An 8,862-nucleotide genomic window follows, 5' to 3' on the forward strand; every position below is an offset into this window, starting at 1 on the left:
TGACCATTAACCTTTTTCCAGGCTTTTCTTAAATCTACAAAAGCTGTCTTCATCTTTAGCCACCAACATGTCTAATGACCTTCAGGAGTAAAAACTATCTTATTGACATATTAGTTCAAAATCAACACTTCTATAAAAAAGAAAAAATCTTGCCCATAAGGCAACCAACATCATTGTCCTGACATAAATAAGAAGTTTTGCTGCTGTCTCCACAACAAATAATGACAATCACCTCATAGTCTCAGCTGGTTCTTGAAAGCCCATTCCCATTATCTCTTTATCTTTAATCTCCATCAGGGTGTTGTCCCCTGGCATATTGCAGACACTTGTCGCAATGAAAAACAAGCCATCCAAAGAATGCGGTTTCTGGTGAGTGGTATGGAGGACCTCACATTTCTGGGTCAGACTGCCGTAACTTCTCACAGCTCATCTCCCCTTAATGATATCATGATGCTGCTGGCCTCACATGCATCGCTCGACTCTCATACCCATCTCACATAACACACCTCCCATCAGGAGATGCCCAGTGGCAGCGGTGACCCCCTGCCTTAGGTTGCCCTCGTTTGGCCAAAGAGGATCTTACCAGTCGTTAAGTAATCACCTTGTGCACACTGGTAACCGCTCTTCCCCATAACAGAATCTTTGACCATTTTCTTCAACATAATCAGTTGTTTTCTGGAGCTTAGGGAAGGCACATTCAAGATTCACCAGAGCCATCAGGTTGCCTAATAGTGTTAACACAGGGAGACAGGTTAATAACAGCAGTGTTTAATCACTTAAATCTTTTAAAAATCTTCAAATCAGCAAAATCGCAATACTGAGATTATACTCAGTGAATTTAGTTATCACAACGTCTATTCAGTGTACTGTTACATCTGTAGCCGGAGCCATCGGCCCTGTATGGTGGAGACAAAGAAGTTACTGGCCCTGAATTAAACTAGTCAAAAACGTCACTTCTGTCGTTTAAGACTTCTTTAAAGTCATTCAGTTTTACTTTTAAAAACATTTACAAATTTCCCTTTAAATGTATGAAATCTGAACTGCCTGTAGCATGATTTCTTTTAACATCTCCATGTCTATGGTTTTCAACTAAAACACTGTGCCTTACTATAAATAGCTTATTATCACTTATGACAGAGGCTCAGATAACAGCTTTTAGCTGACATTTATTTTTTTATTTGAAAAGGGACAATGTACACTAATCAACATTCAGATCAAATGTAAGAGTACCCGAGTTAGCCACAGGCTAGTTTTCATCGGCAGTCCCCTTGCCAGACGTTATTAGGCATCCTAAAATAGTAAACTGTTATAATACAATAAAATTCTTTATACAATAAACAAAAGATTAAAAAAAAAAAATAGACTGTGTTAAAATCACAACCAATCGAGTAAACAAGATAAACAAATAAGGGGCCCGTTCTTCGTACGTCGCTAACTCAGTTAGCTGGATTTGATTGTTGACGATTTGGCATGATCTTGGATTGTTTGGTTCTTCGAAGCTCATCCTGGACTTGCTGTCATAGCAACAGGTGCGCAAGCTTAAACCTGCTCGGGAGCAGGCTTATTTCATGTAAACAAGATTAGATCCCGGCTTCATAAACGGAGCTGATACGGGAAGCGCGGTAGTGCACTTTCTGAGAGATATATTTTTTTCTCGTGACTCGTGAGATTGTCGTTTACATTATTAATTTGTTGGAAACGCACATTTATTTTCGACTTGTCGGAGTCGGGCTTTAACTAGGCTACAGCACAAACTGTAGGCTACCCTAAGATTATTTGCGAGTGGCTCTTTCCTTTACACTATTGGAGATGTGGAGAACTTTATGGAAAGTGCTGTCTGTCGTGTCATTCGGAGTTTACCTGGCGATTTAGGTTTAAAAAACAGTTTTAATTTTTTCTTTTAGTTTTTTTTTTGTGGCATTTCCAAGCCACTTAAGACCCAATGTTGTAAAGCAGTTTTTTTTAAGCAGTTTTTTTATTTTTTTATTTTTTAGGCTATCATATTTTTTTATGAAGATCATGCAATCATGACCATGCTGATTACAGTATATATGTCACTCAGGCTTATAGGCTAGACCAGACTGCCATCAAGGCCTCAATGAAGGGGATTATGTGAACAGAAAAGGGGGTTCACAATGTAAATGTGCAGCCCAGTTACTATTGGGATTCTTAATATTCCAGATTAATAATATATCAAATAAAAAAAAAGGCAGTTGACAAATCTTCCATAACACAAATGTGAAAGCAAAATGGCCAGGATCTGTGCATGACTTAAGAATTTTCAGAGATTCACATTTATGCACATTATTTGAAAGTGGTAAGGAAAGTTCCACAATTAAATATCAAGCTCACTGTATTACACACACTTATGCTGATCCTAACAGAACTGCATTTTTTCATAGGTGATTATGACATGTTCCAGCCTGCAGACAGGTGTTTTATGACCCCATTCCCTGACCCAAACCAGTTACAATGCAGCTCTAGCTCATTGAACAAGGGCACACAATGAAATGAACTTTGGCTAACTAAAGGGAAGATTTCAGTGTGAAAAGTCTGAGGGTTGCACACCTGACAGGGCCTGTGACATTGTTGCATGTGCCATATTACACAACACTGCCAAAAAAAAAAAAAAAAAAAAAACACTTTTCATTAAATGTTTAATAAAAGACAAATATGCTTAGTTCCTTGAGTTTTATTTCAATTGTTCTTTGTAAAGAAAAGCCAGTGGTCAAGTGCCTGCAACAAGAGATATTAGACACATACCTCATTCAACAAATAAAAAGGAAAAGTTGGCTATATACTGCCCACCTGTAGGCCTATGTCTCCTCTGTCTGTGCAGACTCTTCTGTAGGCCTTTCTGTTGATGTGGAATCCTGCAACTTATATTGCAGCCATAAAGCATACAAGTATAAATTAAGTAAAGTTATTTATGCACTTGCAGGTAGGCTAGTTCCTCCATATGACAGTTATCTGAGAGGGTTTATTCACTGTCCAGTGCAATGGAAACAAATGGACATTACAAAGTCTTATACTTTCTTTCTTTTGGAAAGTTAGAAAATGTCCACTTACTGCACATATTTCAGCCACTTTCTTGGGAACAGATACAAGTGTTGGTGTATTATGTAAAATTGCACAAAAGAGGAAAACACAATGTCATTACAATGAACTACACTTGGGAAACATGTGATCAATAACTCATGGCAAAATATTTTTACATTAACATAAGTTTATCAGTTTTCACTTTCACAAGTCAAAGCAATTCATCATTACTCAAGATTTAACAGTTGAAATGACTATAAGGCCTTAATTTAATGCAGCAAAAATTATTTTACAGTGTCTAAGATCTTTTCTTTCTTTTTTTCTCAGCCTTTTTCTTGGTTGCTTTTATAAACAGACAACCGTTTATTTAACAGTGCCTTTTATAGAAGAGAAGAGACTATAATTTAACTAAAAATTACCATTATGTAGAATATTTTTGTTCTTCACTTTTATTTGTTCCCATGTTCTAGTGTGGTGACTCTGACATTACAATGAACAAAGTAATTATGCAATTATTAAAATACAAATAAGGCTAATAAGTGATAAAAACATCTAACATGGCCACTTCTAACGGATTTAAATTGTCTGCTACTTTTTGCCAGCCCTCTCTCCTGGCTTTTGCAGACTTTGAGGTGTTCCCTGGCGTTTTGATTAAACATTAAAATTCCGAATAAACTTCGACTATTAGTTCTTGCTCTGCTGAGGAGAAAAACTGTGCGCGCTCTTTGGCCACGCTGAACAGCCAATAGCAGCGTTGCTGATCAATGTTTCTACTATCGATACATATCCCCTTTTAAACCAGCGCATGAACGCGCAGTTATCTCAGATAACTCAATCCAGCGATACTAATCATAAACAACAGGTGTGTTCTAAGAACCCAATTAGCCGGATCATGATTAGCACGATGATATCATCTTGGATGTGTCATTTGATCTCGGATGTAATAAGCAACGTACGAAGAACGAGCCCAAGGTCTAAAAATAGATGATAATAGATGATACCGTTATTGTTAGTGGATGGGACCAGCGTCAGTGTTGATTTTCAATAAGCCATTTCTTAACATTAATCTTAAATGAGTAATAGAATGGAGACTCTCTAATTAATGGTGGTACTGAGTTCCATTGATGTGATGCTGTAAATGAAAAGACGGCTTGACTAAATGCAGTTTTTTTAATGGTATTGTGCAGTCCCTCCTAGCTGCACCTCTTGTAACTCGGTTTACATTTGATTTAAAATTGATAAGGCCAAATAAAGGCGGAGGATCTGACCTGAGCATGATCTTATAAACTAAACAGGCATTTCTGTATTTTATGAGGTTTTCCCAACTAAGCAATTTATACTTCTTTAAAATATGGCAATGATGGTAATGAATTGGCTTTTTGTCTAGAATTTTAAGTGCTTGTTTGTATAAAGATTTCAGTGGTTTTAAGGCTGTAGAGTGTGCGTTGGACCAACTTATCAAACAGTAAGTGATGTGGGAGAGAACCAATGAGTGGATATATACCTTAGCTGCCTCAGTTGATAAGAGGTTTCTGATATAGGCTACCTGAAATTAGCCAAACTGAACTTTACTTTATTACAGACCCTCTTTATGTGGGTTTTGAAGGCAAGATGTGAGTCTAAATATAGTCCTAAATACTTGTATTCTGAGACAACTTTTAGTCTGTGTCCTGAAATGGTAATGTCTTGTTCTGCGTCTATGCGGGAGCTTTTGGATAAAAACAAACTGTTTTTGAAACATTCAGTTGTAAACAACAGTGATTAAGCCAGGATGTAACCTTCACTAATACATCTGTTAGCTTGATTGCAACCTCTGCAGCACTCTTACCATGAGTAAACATAACTGTATCATCAGCATACATTAAAATATCACAATTTTCAGACTTTGAATGAGAGAGACTCTGAGGCATTCATGACTGGTACACGGCACTCTCATAAACTTCTAAAATCAAACTTTATCTACCATCTTTTAACTCTAGCCCAGCGTAAGGCATCTTTGCCAGAAATGACATGCGTTTTCAAATAAACATAATTTTTATATTTGTCTTTTGCCCACATCAGGGAATTTAGACATTACAAATTTCCACTCAGATCGTGTCTCTGTCGCACTGGACGTCTCAGCCACAGCACACACCAGGGGCTCGTTCTTCGTACGTTGCTTATTACATCCGAGATCAAATGACACATCCAAGATGATATCATCGTGTTAATCATGATCCGGCTAACTCGGTTCTTCGAACACACTTGCCGGATATGATTAGTATCGCTGGATTGAGTTATCTGACATAATTGCGCGTTCATGCGCTGGTTGAAAAGGGGATATGTATCGATAGTAGAAACATTGATCAGCAACGCTGCTATTGGCTGTTCAGCGTGGCCAAAGAGCGCGCTCAGTTTTTCTCCTCAGCAGAGCAAGAACTAATAATAGTCGAAGTTTATTCGGAATTTTAATGTTTAATCAAAACGCCAGGGAACACCTCAAAGTCTGCAAAAGCCAGGAGAGAGAAAAAGGCTGAAAAAAAAAAAATAGAAAAGATCTTAGTAGCCTACACTGTAAAATCATTTTTGCTGCATTAAATTAAGGCCGTATAGTCATTTCAACTGTTAAATCTTGAGTAATGATGAATTGCTTTGACTTGTGAAAGTGAAAACTGATAAACTTATGTTAATGTAAAAATATTTTGCCATGAGTTATTGATAACATTTGTTTGTAATGACATTGTGTTTTCCTCTTTTGTGCACTTTTACATAATACACCAACACTTGTATCTGTTCCCAAGAAAGTGGTGGCTGAAATATGTGCAGTAAGTGGACATTTTCTAACTTTCCAAAGGAAAGAAAGTATAAGACTTTGTAATGTCCATTTGTTTCCATTGCACTGGACAGTGTATAAACCCTCTCAGATAACTGTCATATGGAGGAACTAGCCTACCTGCAAGTGCATAAATAACTTTACTTCATTTATACTTGTATGCTTTATGGCTGCAATATAAGTTGCAGGATTCCACATCTACAGAAAGGCCTACAGAAGAGTCTGCACAGACAGAGGAGACATAGGCCTACAGGTGGGCAGTGTATAGCCAACTTTTCCTTTTTATTTGTTGCAGGAGGCATGTGTCTAATATCTCTTGTTGCAGGCACTTGACCACTGGCTTTTCTTTACAAAGAACAATTGAAATAAAACTCAAGGAACTAAGCATATTTGTCTTTTATTAAACATTTAATGAAAAGTGCTTTTTTTTGGCAATGTTGTGTAATGTGGCACATGCAACAATGTCACAGGCCCTGTCAGGTGTGCAACCCTCAGACTTTTCAGACACTGAAATCTTCCCTTTAGTTAGCCAAAGTTCATGTGCCCTTGTCCTGGCTAGAGCTGCATTGTAACTGGTTTGGGTCAGGGAATGGGGTCATAAAATCATGTCATAATCACCTATGAAAAAATGCAGTTCTGTTAGGATCAGCATAAGTGTATGTAATACAGTGAGCTTGATATTTAATTGTGGAACTTTTCTTACCACTTTCAAATAATGTGCATAAATGTGAATCTCTGAAAATTCTTAAGTCATGCACAGATCCTGGCCATTTTGCTTTCACATTTGTGATATGGAAGATTTTAGCAACTGCCTTTTTTTATTTGATATAATATTACTAATCTGGAATATTAAGAATCACAATAGTAACTAGGCTGCACATTTACATTGTGAACCCCCTTTCTGTTCACATAATCCCCTTCATTGAGGCCTTGATGGCAGTCTATGGTGTAGCCTATAGTCTATGGTACCAATCACGTTAGTGAAGCCTGAGTGACATCGGCATGGTCATGATTGCATGATCATGATTGCATGATCTTCATAAAAAATGATGATAGAAAAAAAACTGCTTTACAACATTGGGTCTTAAATGGCCTGGAAATGGCACAAAAAAAACCCTGCCGTGAGACTGGGTTGGTCATTCGGAGTTTACCTGGCGCTTTTAGGTTTAAAAAACAGTTTTAGGGTTTTTTTGTGGCATTTCCAGGCCATTTTTTTTCTATCATTAAGGCCAAAAAGTTTTATCTTGGTCTCATCAGACCAGAGAATCTTATTTATCACCATCTTGGAGTCCTTCAGGTGTGCTTTCAAGTGTCTTGCACTGAGGAGAGGCTTCCGTCGAGCCACTCTGCCATAAAGCCCCGACTGAAAAAAAAAAAAAAAGTTAAAATGAATGTTATGAAAACAAGGGAATTGAAGAATTAATAAAATACCATAATTTCCCTAAAGAGGGAACTTTAAGTGTCACTAGACTGACAGCGGTGAGAGACTCGGTGGAAGAGGAGAGTGAAAAACAAAAAGGCTGTTGTATGAGTATGAAAGTGTGTGAGGATTGTAAGAAAACAATAATGTACTGGTTAGATGAGGCAGAGCAAAAAGAAAGGAAAAGGATGCCAAATGAACTGGCATGAAGGGAAATAGGGAAAGATGAGAAGAAATATAGTAGAAAAATGTATGTTATGAAAATAAAATTTCTGATAGAATGTATGGAACTATTTATGAACGCCTGTTCAGTCAAATTAAGTTGAAATGATATGAAAAGTGAGTTTCAGATAAAAATAATAAGGCATTGAGTATGATTAACAGGGATTAACGTGATGTAAAGATAAGGAATGAACATAAGTTTTATTAAGTAGAATGGGGAACAATTCTATATTTTAGTGGTAAAACAATTATTGAAATGATGATGTGAATTTGTTTTATTTTATTTCTATTTTTGAAAAAAGAAAAGTACAAGATGTTACATGCTATGTGACTGTAAACTAAAGGATGAATTCAGTAGAGACTTAAAGTACTTGGATTATGGGTCTTAATTAGTATTATTATTAGTATTATTATCTTTTTTTTTTCTTTTTTTTTTCAGTTTGACAACCATTGTGTTTTGAACCTTATGGGTCTATAATGGGGGTAGTGAAAAGAATGGATTAACTATTTTTTTTTTTTTTAGTTTATTATAAAAGGAATTGGAAATTATAGTTTTATGCATGTATCCTGGTATTTATGATTATAAACAATGTCTGTATTTAGGATCTGAGTAGTGACTGCGGGTCTAGCCCATGCTAGGAATACAGCAACAGTGCTTGCTTATTTAGCCCGGCTTCCAGAGAATAAATATGTACTTGTTTTGTAATCAGTTAAGTTGATAATAATACCAAATTAGCCAAGATGAATAACAGCTGTGTAAGACATGTAAAGACAGCTATGTCCAAAGGTTCTGGAGATCAATAAGGTACAATGTTGGAAATGTTAAGTCCTTGAAGTAAAAAAAATATTGTCTGTTTTATATTTTTTTTTTAACCTGACAGAGAAGCATGGGGTCAGACACCTAACATTTTGAAGCAGCCTTTATGGAAAGACCAGATGTGGTGGTATTGGACTCCACATTGGTCTAAAACGGGGGACTGAAGGGGGTGAATTGGAATCCACTGCTGCTTCAATGTATATGTAATGAGTGATTATTATTATTAAGGTATTAATCAAATTTTTTTTTTTTGTTGTTCTAAATATCTAATGAGTTGGATGACTTCTCTGGAAATTTTACTTAACGTTACGTTATAGAAGTTACCAGGCGTGATTACTGAAATGTTATTTTCATGTATTCTTTAATGTCAGTATTTGATATCTGAATGCAGTAACAATGCTTGCCTATTTATCCCATTTTACAGAAATGAAATAGGGACTGGTTTTGTGTTTGAGAAAGGTCTTTAACGTGTTAAAACATATAGGGGTCATTGAAGTCTATAGTTTAAGGGACCATTTGTCATTTAAAGCCTATACTTTCCATTTAGACTAA

At 36.4% G+C, this 8,862-nt stretch overlaps 1 protein-coding gene across 1 annotated transcript in view; it reads right to left on the minus strand.

Annotated features, from left to right (window-relative positions):
• Positions 1–8,862, minus strand: part of LOC311076893 (dnaJ homolog subfamily B member 13-like) — a gene marked incomplete at both ends in the record, with an annotated part of 174,302 nt that overhangs the window by 101,957 nt on the left and 63,483 nt on the right. The window lies entirely within an intron of this gene.

This window comes from Abramis brama (assembly GCF_963993115.1).
Source record: "Abramis brama genome assembly, chromosome: 25".
NCBI lineage: Eukaryota > Metazoa > Chordata > Actinopteri > Cypriniformes > Leuciscidae > Abramis > Abramis brama.